This window comes from Urocitellus parryii, chromosome 5 (genome assembly GCF_045843805.1).
Source record: "Urocitellus parryii isolate mUroPar1 chromosome 5, mUroPar1.hap1, whole genome shotgun sequence".
In the NCBI taxonomy this organism is placed as follows: domain Eukaryota; kingdom Metazoa; phylum Chordata; class Mammalia; order Rodentia; family Sciuridae; genus Urocitellus; species Urocitellus parryii.
The window spans coordinates 170,928,992-170,941,679 of record NC_135535.1 but is presented as its reverse complement, the minus strand read 5'-3'; positions in this window follow the sequence as shown (position 1 = coordinate 170,941,679).

Genomic DNA, 12,688 nt, shown 5'->3' with positions numbered 1-12,688 from the left:
CCTACTCACTGACCTCTTATAGTGGGGAGGGGTGGCTGGAGATCAGGTTCTATGAAAACTCTTGAACAGCAAGACTTGATGAGCTTCCAGGTTGTTGAACGTGAAAAGGTGCTGGGAGGGTGGTATACCAGAGAGGGCATGGAAATTCACCCCCTGAAACCTTACCCTGTGTCCCCCTTCCCCTGTGTCCTTCATAGTGAACCAGTAAACACAAGTGGTTCCCTTTGTTATGTGAGTTGTCCTAGAAAACTATTGAACCCATGAGAGAAGTTGTGGCAACCTAGATTTATATCTAGTGGATCAGGAGTATAGGTGACAACACGGCACTTGTTGCAATTAGTATCCTGAAGTGGGTTGTTTTTGTGGGTCTGAAGCCCTTAAACTGTGGGACCTGACATTCAGATAGTGTCAGAATTCAATTGAATCATAGGACACTCAGTTGATGTCCTCTTGAGAATTGCTTGGTTTAGGGAAGAAATTTTCACGTACCTGATCATAGAAATGTTCTGTGTTGAGTATCTGAGAAGGAGAAAATGTGTGTGTGTGTGTGTGTGTTTGTGTGTGTGTTTTTCCTTTCAGAGATGGGTCCTCTGGGATGGATTTCTTGCCCTTCCTTCAGATTGATTTTAAGCAGTGAGAATGCAGGAGGAATGAACAAGTCAGGTAGGGTTCCTCTTCTCCCAATCCCTTAGTGTGGGACCTGACAGTTGCTATATCATTCTTGATAATTTCTTCTGGGTGACCTGGCCCAGGTGTGGATCTTTGAACACTCCTCCTTTGTCTCTCCAACCTAAGGATGGCTGTCAGTGTTCACTTGCCGGGTTTCTGTTCTCGAGACTAAAAGGCTCAGGGGTCACTCTAGTTAAACTGGGCTAACTGGGCTGCACGAAATAACCACCCAAGAGACACAAATACCTTTTTCTTTGGGGTTGCTGTGACGGCTCCTCTGACCTTAAGGGTCTGCAGAAAGAGAGAGAGCAAGAGCACTAGCTGACCCCTTTTATTGAGGGGAAGCTATTCAAATGAGGCAAGGGGTCAGGTTTCAGGGGGCTGAGTCTATCTTCATGATGTCCACTGTCAGCAGGTTGACTGACACCTGGGTAGGCCACACCCAAGGGCACAATAAGAGAAGGGGACACACACAAGGCACTTTCATGGAAGATTCTATCCTAAACAGGGCAAGGGGTTATATTACAAAGCAACAGGTGAGCATAGCTGCACCCATGGGGCTGTAGGAAGATACACCCATTTCTGTGACTGAAGGCCTCAGCACCCAGCTGGGGAGTGTAACTCAGTCACCCATAAGGTTGGCTTCCCACATTCACTGTCTGGAATGTCTGTGTTGCCTTTCACCCTGTGTGGTTTCTTGGTCCTTCATTATTTATACAATCAATTTTCTCCTTTAAATTCCTTCTGTGTAAGTGCATACAGTAATTTCAGTTTTTTTTTTTGTTGTTGTTTTTGGGAATCTGAACTATGATACAGACATTTTCAGACATTCTTGGCATCAGAAAGTCTGTCTCTGAAATAATCCTTCTTAGAAAGTTCTATGATAATATATTCTAACAAAGACAGAATTTGAGAAAAAGAAGGCATCTAGTCCAAGGGGACAAGGGGAGTGCAGTGGATCTAACCCGAGAGGGCCATGAAGGAAAATCCAGGATAAAATCCATTCCACAAACTGGGAGCACAAACACTCCACTTTCAGACAGCAGTTCAGGAAACTCCAAAAGAGCAATTAAAATCCTGCCCCTAAAATGAAAGTCAGGTAAGAGCACAAGCCATTGTGTTGCAGATTTGAAGCAAAATATTCCATGATCTTCAATATAACTGATAAAGTGTAAGAGAACCTATTTCACTTTGAGGCAAGAAGCTTTCTCCTTTTCACAGCCCAGGAGTTGACAGTAGATTTGTAAACAGGGACATTTGATCCTAGCATTATACTTGACCTTGCAGTAACAAGTATTTACAGTCATGTTAATGTAAATGTTATTCATTGGCTTTTATCTTGTAAAAGCCAATCTTAAGTATGAAGAATGGAAGACTTGGTTTTGGTTGCTGAAGAGACTATGTACAAGTCAACAAGTTTCCTAGAGTAAAAATAAAAGTGAAGTTGCAGAAGGTCAAGGGAGGAGGTTGAAGGGAAAGATAGGGCATCACTGTTCCCTGAGTGCTAAGGAAAGAATGAATCCACAAAAACTGATGGAATAAGTAGAGGACTACTATAGTATTTAAAACTATTAAGGTAGCCAGTAGTAGAATAAAAAACAATATTGTAGTTATTAAACATTTAGGAGAATGGAATGTAGCACAGGTGAATTCAGAAGGTTTTGCTTCCAATGGTTAAATCAGGAAGAGGTTTGCACTGGGGCAGGGCTGGAAGGAGAGCAAAGAGATTGGGGGTATTATCTGTTTCTTTCCAGCCTAAACTCTCTTTTATTCCTTAAGTTGTTACTGTGGGTATCTATTACTCCCAGCCCTGAGAGTTTTCAAGACACACAGGAATAAAGCAGAATAGAATCTGAACAGTGTTTGTCTCTGGGAAGGGAAATTGTGTTTATGCCATTTTCTTTATTTTTTTGTGTTATCTGTAATGAGCACTTGTTTACTTTTTCAGAGAAACTTTTGCTTAACTTTAAAAAATTGAGCAACTTATTGTTCAATTTTTCTTCATCTTGGAGAGAAATAATTCCAAACTCCTCATATCATCAAGAGATGATATGAAGTAGTAGTTATGAACATGGTTCAAACCTTAGTAGTTATGTGATTTTAGGCAAGTTATGAAGCTTTGTGGTAATTGTTTCTTATCTGTAAAACTGAGACCTTAAATATGCCGACCTACTAATGGCTGTTTGGAGGATGACAAGTTAGTCTGTAGGATGCATGTAGAATGGTGCCCAGCACATTGCAAACATGATGCAAGTCCTTTTTGATTACTTTTGTGTCTAAGATTCTTTATGATCTGGCTCCAGGGCAACCCTCCAAAGCTATCTTTCTGTACTTGCTCTTCGAATTCCTTGCTGCTCTTTCCACATAAATTCTATTTCCCCACTCTTATTTCGTGTTTCAATCGCTTCATTTTCAAACCAAACTCTTTCTTTATATCCCAGTTCAGTACTGCTTCTCCAGGTAGCTTTTTTGGACCTCCCCAGATAGATGTATTATCTCCTTCCTCCTCTCCACACCCACCTTTTATCAATTCCAGGATGATCTTAGGCCATATTGTTGTTAAAAAATAGGACTTTAGACATAGTAAATGTCTAAATGGTTTAGCTTAGAGGTGTCCCCCACCAAAACATGTATATATGGGCCCCAAGTGAGGCAGAACATCATGGTGGCAGAGTGTGGTGGGGGAAAGCAGCTCAGGATGGTATGCTTCTGGAGGACTGAGTATTTAGCTTTCAAGTTCCTGGCAGCAAATAGGTGTTCCCAAAATATTGTTAAACATCAATCAACCAGTTAAAAAAGAAATGTGCAAACAATATGGTATCTTAGTTAAAATAAAATCATCCCCTTTCTGGTAAAATTGTTATGCCTGTTTCTCTTTTGTTTTCCTTGCATAATAGGCTGGAAAAAACTTAGAAGTGACTTTGATAATAAACCATGTTTGCCATTTCCAGTAAATCTTTTGTGGCTTGGTGCCAAGATTCATTAGAGTCCCTTCCTTTTGTTTACTGAACAAAGACAAGTTTCTGTCAGTACCCCCCCAAAATGCTGATTCATTCCTTTGTGGCTTTGATCCAGTTCAATTGTTCTGGAAGGAACCCACTTGCTATCAGCAGAATTTTTAAAAATTCTTGTTTCCATAGGTGGCGCTAGCTGTGCATGTTAAAGTCATAAATTGGGCTAAAATTTAACCTTGCCTAGAAATAATCCAATGCCTATTTGTTTTTCATTCCTTCTTTCTCCCAAACTTTTTGCTTCTTTGTACTTATTTACTCTTAGAGAATATTCCTAAGCAGTGTTCTGGAGATGTTGCCCTAAGGTAGTTCATTAAAACAAGGTCCATCTTCAGCATCTTTGGGTATTTCAGGCTTTAAAGAAAATATTAATAATAAAGAACTTACATCATTTATAGTGACTCTGAGCATATTGTGCTGTAGAATTACTTTAAAGATATCATGTCTTAATCATATCTGATAAATGCAGAATGCTAATTATTAATATCCATGTAAGTATGCCTATTCTAGTTTTCCTATTTTATATTTTGTGCTTACCCTCCTCACAGACTTTTATTTATTTAATTTTTTTTTTTGGTACCAGGGATTGAACTCAGAAGAACTTGACCACTGAGCCACATCCCCAGCCCTATTTTGCATTTTATTTAGAGACAGGGTCTCACCTAGTTGCTTGGTGCCTTGCTTTTGCTGAGGCTGACTTTGAACTCATGATCCTCCTTCCTCAACCTCCCAAACCGCTGGGATTACAGGCATGCGCCACCACACCCGGCTCCCTGTAGATTTTTTATTATACCTTTAAGTAAAAAAAAAAAACCCATGGCATTTCTCTATTTTATTTTCAAAATTATTTTTGCATTGTGAGTGTGAGCATTTGGTATTATTATACTTATGGCAATATTTTATGTGTAAAAAAATTATAGCAAAGATTAAAGGTGAGCATCTTGTGCTTTGGCCCATGAATCCAAGACAAATAACAAAGCTGGTAATAAGTTCAATGAAATAGAGTCAATAAGCCAGTATCTTTGCCTTCTCTTTCAAAATCCATTCATTCCATAGAGTTTTATACACACACACACACACACACACACACACACACACACAGTGCTTGCATTGTCTATATATATAAGAAATGACCAGAGAAATTGTACTGGATACATGGAGGTAATGTAGCCAGTGAATGTTCTATGCTTTGATTGTGGGAAAAGGTGAATACATTCCTATGGGCAGGGCTATATTCATGGATATGTGACCCATGCAGTAACACATGGCCCTCTGTTTAGAACAGAACTGTGCTCGGTTTAGCACTCTACTTGAATTTCTGTCTTAAATTTCTTAATAAGTTATTTAACATTTTCATTTTGCCCTGGTCCCTTCTGATTTTTGCAAATCACGTATCTGGTCCTGTCTAGGGCTTATTGGCTTTACAAACAAGATGCAGTGCTAGGGTGGAGAATTGTCATTGGTGCTATATCCTATATGACTGTCTTTAAGGTTTTGAGATTATCTGAAATGGAGAGTCAATAAAAAATTCCTGAAATTGGCCCCAGTATAGGGTCATTGTCCATAGACTGTGGAACAGCCTTCTCTGTAGACCCTCAGTAGAAGGCAGCCAAAAACTCTGCTTCCAGCCTTTGTTCACCCAGATTTCAAAATGTACACTCTGCATATTCGTGCTGAGGAGTTTGTATTAAAGATTTTTGACACCTTTCCAGAAATACTTGTATCACCTCCTATTGCATTTATCTCCCAAACGGATGTCATATGGAACATATTTTCTGGTAGGTGGAGTGCATTTTCTTCCAGTTCTAAGTAAGGTAAACATAAAGGTAAAATCAAGTCACCTATATATTTAGCATAGTGCAAACCTAAGTTGCATTACTATATAGGGTGGTTTTGAAATTTGGAGCTGAAAATCATAACTGCATGTTTGGCACCCTTTACACAGAAAGATGAGTTTATCAGCTGTTCACATGTCTGTGTTCATCAGCAGAAAATAAATGAGTCTGTGCCTAATATGAGTTCTCCTTGGAGTGAGCTTGCCCTGAAGTTTTTAAATTAGATCTGGGCAAAAAATCTGAGCCTGCCATGGCTTTGCTTCCTGCTTTGCATTCTGGATGCCTCTCCTGGTATATTGCACAGGGTTCCAGGAGCTTATCTATTGCAGTTCTTTATATTATCATATCATTTAATAAGAGAGCTTTCTTTACCTTCTAGTCTTTATAATAAAAATTTAACAGGGACATATGGAGACAGCACCCATAAGATCATGGACCTTGCTCAGCAGAGATCGGGGAATATGTCTGAATACACGATAATATTCTTGAACCTTGTCCTTCAGATAAGCCAGAGTAATATTTAGATCAATTTTTTTTTCATGTAGAATTACTTATATTCACTCATTTATTATCTATTCACTTATTTTTCTTGTTTTTGCTTTAGAAATGAATGTAAATTTGAAGCTCTAAAGTTTACCGTGGGCATTCTTTAATGTTGAAGACACTGATAGTTGGAGCCCAAAAACATTCTAACATTCCCTCATGTGACTCAGAAAAAAGAAGGAATTCGTTGGAAGTTAATAGGTTTGGTAGTATCCACTTGAAGCTATTTTCAAGAAAAATGCTTTGAAGCTATTTTCAAGAAAAATGTCAGTCGTCATGTATGTTGCAATTTTCAAGCTTGTAAGCAGTCAGGGACTATACAGTTTGCATATTTGCCACAAAATTTGAAAGATTAAGATGTTGGGGATTCAGCATTTGCTCTTTGTTGCCAGGTTGTGGGTAGCCATAAGCTAGGCTTTTGTTTAAAAGTCCTAAGACAAATGCTGTGTGAGGAATTAGGCCTATGAGTAGTTTAATCACAAAGCAATTCTTTATCTTGCCATTTCTGAAAGAAGTCATGGACACTTACAGAATTTGAGCTCAATAAACCATTGTTATATAACTGGTTATATCCTAATAGCTTAGAACAATTGTTGATTTCAGTTAGTTTTAGATACAAGTTAGTAAACATCTGTAAAATAAATGCTGAGAGAGAAAAATCGTTTCTTTGTAGGTGTGTGGGGATAGTGGTGGGTAGAATTTACAGGTTAGTATTTTCTTCCTTATTTAGGGTTCTATTTACGAATGGTATAATGATGCCCTTTACTGTAAAGCAACCCATTTATAATTTTTATAGTCAGTCATCATGTATTTCAGATAAATGATTTCATATACATATAATTTTCTTTTTATCATAGAAAAATGGTTAAAATAATAAAGGAAGGTAATATGGATATATTTGGGGGATAACTGTGAAATATGTATCCTTATAGAAATGTACACTAAGAGTTTCTTCTTCTTTTCAATGGAAGCAATTAAGAAAGTGCCCAGATCCTGTTTGATTTGTGTTTTTGTCCTGCTTTGGTTCTCTGTAGGCCAGGAGGAACATATCATGTGGTGCAATCTGGTTCCTAGGAACGATGATACCTAGAATCGGGGCTTCCAGTGAGTGACCAAGGTTACCCCAGAGACTCATAAAAATTAAATGCTCTGTGAAGCAAAACTTAAGTGAAAACACACCAACCCATAATTATAGTGATCAGAGATAAGCATCATTAATATAATGGTTATGTATTCCTAAGAATGTAGGTTAGTCACTATGGATCTTTCACTTTTACATTTTTTTTAAATTAATAAGTTAATTTATTTGTTCTAAAATGTTATACATGACAGCAGAATGCATTTAGATTGATAGTACAGAAATGGAGCATTTATTTCTCTGGTTGTACACAAATTAGAGTCACAACATTTATGTCTTCATACATGTACCTAGGGTAATAATATCCTTCTCATTCCACCATCTTTCCCACTCCCTGCCCACTTCTTTCCATTCCCATTTGCCCTATCCAAAGTTCCTACATTTCACCCATGCTCCACCCCCACCCCCACTCCCACCGACACACACACTCCCATTGTGAATCAGCATCCATTTAGAGAAAACATTTGGCCCTTGTGTTTTGGGGATTGGCTTACTTCACTTAGCATGATATTCTCAAACTCCATCCATTTACCTGAAAATACCATGATTTTATTCTCTCTTAATGCTGAATAATATTTGATTGTGTTTATATATCATGGTATTTTTATCCATTCATCTACTGAAGGGCATCTAGATTGGTTCCACAATTTAGCTATTGTTAATTGTGCTGCTCTAAACATTGATTTGGTTGCATCACTGTAGTGTGTTGTTTTTATGTCCTTTGGGTATAAACTGAAGAGTGGGATAGCTAGGTCAAATGGTGGTTCCATTCCAAGTTTTCTAAGGAATCTCCATATTGCTCTCAAGAGTTGTTGCACCAATTTGCAGTCCCACCAGCAATGAATGAATGTGCCTTTCCCCCCATATCCTCGCCAACATTTATTGTTGTCTGTATTCTTAAAAACTGCCATTCTGACTGGTGTGAGATGAAATCTTAGAGTGGTTTTGATTTGCCTTTTTCTAATTGCTAGAAATAGTGAACATTTTTTCATATATTTAGTGATCAATTGTACATCTTCTTCTGAGAAGTGTCTGTTTAGTTCCTTAGCCCATTTATTGTTGAGTTATTTGTATTTTTAGTGTTAAGTTTTTCGAGTACTTTATATATCTGGATATCAGTGCTCTGATGTGTGTGTGATAAAAATTTTCTTGCACCTAACTGATTGTTATGTATATACCTTTATATTTGCCTAACACATGTTTCCAGAAAGTCATTTCTCCTTTAAGATAGTTGCTCCTTTTTTTTTTTTTTTTTTTTTTTTTTTTTAAGCCTCAGAGAGAGGCCTTATCTACAAATCTATCTTCTGGACTTTGGGAGACTGAAAAGCCCCTCCTACCTCAAGAGGTTGGGATTCTCAGACCTGGCACTTTCAAGGAAAGTGTTATTTACCTGATTGTGAACAATTTCTAGAGGAGAGTCAATCACTAGCCTTGTGTGTAGTTGCTGTGACTCTGTTCTGGCAATTTGGCAGCTGGTCTCGCCTGTGGACTAAGAGTGCTCCACTGTGCTCTTTAGCACCCTGTGAAGAAAAGCTTTCGATGGGATTGCAGGCCTTTCTGTCCCGCTATGCTTCAATTCTTGTCTGCTCCTGTGGCTTCTAGTAGCTCTTTTCCACACTCGAGTTAGACGTTTCCCCTTCTGCTACTTCAAATTGCTATTAAAAAAAAATAAACAGTGGTCACCCTGTGTCTCGGCCACTACAAACAAGAATGAGAGGAGAGAGCCAAAGATGGAGAAATGGAGAATTTCACTTACTCTTCACTTCTTTTATTTCAAAACCTTCAGTTATCTCAATTTCATCTGTTGGTCCTCTTTTTCTTTTTGCTCTCTCTCCACTAAAGTATTAGCTTATAAAGTTTTCAGAAAAGAACTTGTGACCCTGAAAGTCAATAGGACTCAAAGAATTGTCAACATACTTATATACAGAAGTGAACCAATCTCAATCAACTCAAATGAGTAGGACTAACACTTGTCTGTAAAGAAAAGCTATTTTAACTGTTTGCTAAAGCATAAGTCTATGAGCCATTTTATTTGCCATCTTCACAGACACCATGTTATTAAAGTCATTCACCTACTGGGAATATTTTCAAGGAAATTTATTCCCCCATGGGAAATTATGAAAAATTTAGAATGGCACATTTTAACTCTTGAATATTAATGCAACCTTTCCTAACTACTAATAAAAGACTCAAATCCCTGTTTGTGAATATATTAAGAAATTGGGCCAGGTTGTTTCATATATGCACTAGTAATTACTTCACTGTGATATTCATTTTAACTTTAGGATTTAGACAGGATTGTAATAGGCCTGATAAGAGCAGAACTATGCACTTTGTAAACGTGCATAAATGGGTCCATCTTTGGCTTTGTAAAAAGTGATCTTAGTGTTTGCATTTGAGATGAATGAGTTCAGAGTCCTCATTCCATTTTGTGACTCATATATAGTGTTACCTTCTGCCAAAAGGTTCCATTGAGCTGATGTTAAAATTGAGTTGATGACCTTGACTTAGCTATGGCATATGTCATAACTTGGGAGTTCAATGATTGGATGGGAATTATATCAGTTCAGTAAATACCAGTGGTTTGGGAATCAAGAAACTTAAATGTTTAGTACAAAATACATTAATAACAAATTCAGGAAATGGTGTGTGGGTCTCATATGTGTGTATGTGTTTATAAAAAATGGCACAATGCACTATGGTCTGAATATTAGTGTCCCCTCAAAGTTTCTATGTCAGAACTTTATTATCTATTTATTTTGGTACCAAGGATTGAACCTGGCAGTTTTAAGTACTGAGCCACATCCTAAGCCCGTTTTTTTTAATTTTTATTTTTAATTTTGGGACAGGGTCTCACTAAGTTGCTTAGGATCTCATTAAGTTGCTGAGGCTGGCTTTGAACTTGCGATCCTCTTGCCTCAGCTTCCTGAGCCACCGAGCCTGGGCTGTGTTGGAACTTTATATCCAAGGCAATATTATGAAGAAGTAGGGCCTTTTGGGAAGTGATTGAGTCACTTCCATAAGGATTTAGCCCTTATGGAAGGGGGATTAGTGTGCCCTTTAAAAGAAGTGGATTAGATCCCTTCTACCATGTGAGAATACAGCAACAAGACACTAACTTTGAGGCAGAGAATAAGCTTCTCCAGACACTGAATCTATTAACACCTTGGTCTTGGACTTTCCAGCCTCTAGGACTGTGGGTAATACATTTCTGTTGTTTATAAATTACACAGTTTAATGTATTTTGCTATAGCATCAGGAATGGATGAAGAACAAGATGAGTTAGCATAACTGCAACATTGGGTGTGTCTTGAGCAGGAGTGGAAGACAGGACCGTGGAGAAGTAGGTCAGACCATGAAGGATGTTATACATCAAGTTAAGGAAATTGTATTTTATTCTGTAGGTTCTAGGGACACACTGATGTTTATAAAACTTAGGTTAAAGTAGTTTTAGACTTACATAAGAGATGTAAAAATAGTACATAATCCCATATACTATTTACCCAGCTTTCTTTAATGTCAACAACATGCCTAGCCATATAATAATTATTAAAACTAAGAAATTAACATTGGTATACTAAAAATAACTCAACTTTATTTGGTCTTACTAGTTTTCTCAGTCTTTGATGTTGATATGCTTATTATTGGGAATATTAACTTCAGTCACTTGCTAAGAATGACATGTGTCAGATTTATCTACTTTGAGGCTCTTTTTTCCTTTGTAATTACTAAATATTTTAGGTAAACATCTTTTGACACTATATAAATTTCTTGTTTCTACTAAATTTTTGCCCACTAGTTTTAGTGTTTAGCTATGGATCTTGTCTGTAGTCATTATTTCTGTGTTGTTCCAGTGGTGATTTTCTATTCCCATCATTCTTTCTGTATTTGTTAATTGGGGTTCTTAGGTAAGGAAGAGTCACTAAATTATTTTTTAGGAATGATAAGATATGGATTACAGATTGAAAGGAAGCAAGGCTGGGGACAGAGACTACAAATCAGGAGACAGTTGAAATAATTAAGAGAGATTCAAAGGCATGACTTAGGCAGAAGCAATGGAAATATAGGCAATTCATATGAGAAATGTTTAAGAGGAAGAGTCAAGAGAGCATGGTGATTAATTACATGTAAGGAAAGAAGGCATCAAATATGATACCCAGGTTTCTTTTTGAGGATAAGGTATATTGGAGGGATAAATGGTTTTGGAAGAAGATGAATTCAGCTATGGAATATTTGAGGTACCTTCATGGAACATCCAGGGAACATTGTTTAAGAAGTTGGACATACAAAAGGCTGGAGCTTAGGAAAGAGATCTGACATAGAATTATAGCTTTGTAAATTATCAGTGGGTAAATGGGAATTAGAATCATGGGAATGCATAATATTGCCCAGGAAAATCTGTAGAAGCAGAAAAGTTATAGCAAGTTGAGAGATGCCAACATTTGAAGACAGAAAGAGAATAAGGAACTCAAAGAATAAAAACATGCCTCTAGAACAGTAGAAGGAAAATCAGCACTATAATCAAGGGAGGAATAGCCCCATACAGGAAGCAATGTTCAGCATCCAGAGTTACAGAAAAGTCAAGTAAGAAAAGACTGAAACAGTCTGGCAACTCATTGCCGTCTAGTGGTGAAGGCAGCCCATATAGATTCTTATGAGAAATGAAAGAGACACTTGCATGTAGAAGGTCCTTTCAGTGGGTTTGGAGAAACAGAGAAAGAGGCTGGAGGATAGCAGGGCAGAGGACCCCACCTAGGAAATCCTTATTACACACAGTTCCCTGCCATAGACTATGGTGTTAAGTATGGTATTCATTCTTCAGACTAGTAGGGTTCATTCCCCTTATTTCTCCAGTTGCTCTATATTTATACACATATACACAATGTTATCTGGCAGCATTCTAGAGAATTCATCATTTCATGGACAACAAAGAAGTTCACCTGGCTGGCACAGAATCACCTACAATCATTCATCTCCATATCATTATATATATATATATATATATATATATATATATATATATATATATATATTATTTATTTATTATTAGTTGTTCAAAACATCACAAAGCTCTTGACATATCATATTTCATACATTTGATTCAAGCAGATTATGAACATGTCATTATATTTTGAGTTAGCTTGTTTGGATGGATCCTTTGACCAATATCTCAACAGGCTCAGTGGATGGGTCAATTTGCTTTGCTTGACCAGGCAAACCAGGATGCCCAGTCCCTAGCCTCATAAATGCTTCATCATCAGCTGAACAGAGAGCAAGGTGAAAGAACAAAGAGGATAGCTCAGCTCAAATCTTTCCCCATGAGGAGAAAAGCAATTCAAAACACATGCCCTGCTCACAGAGGAGCAAGAGAATCATAACTCAATGTGGAGGTCAAATTTTCCTTAGGAAACAAATCTAGTAAGAAAAATATTTGCCTCTAGAATATCCTTTGAGCATGAGGAATTAAACTTGGAATGTAAACCATTTGAAAT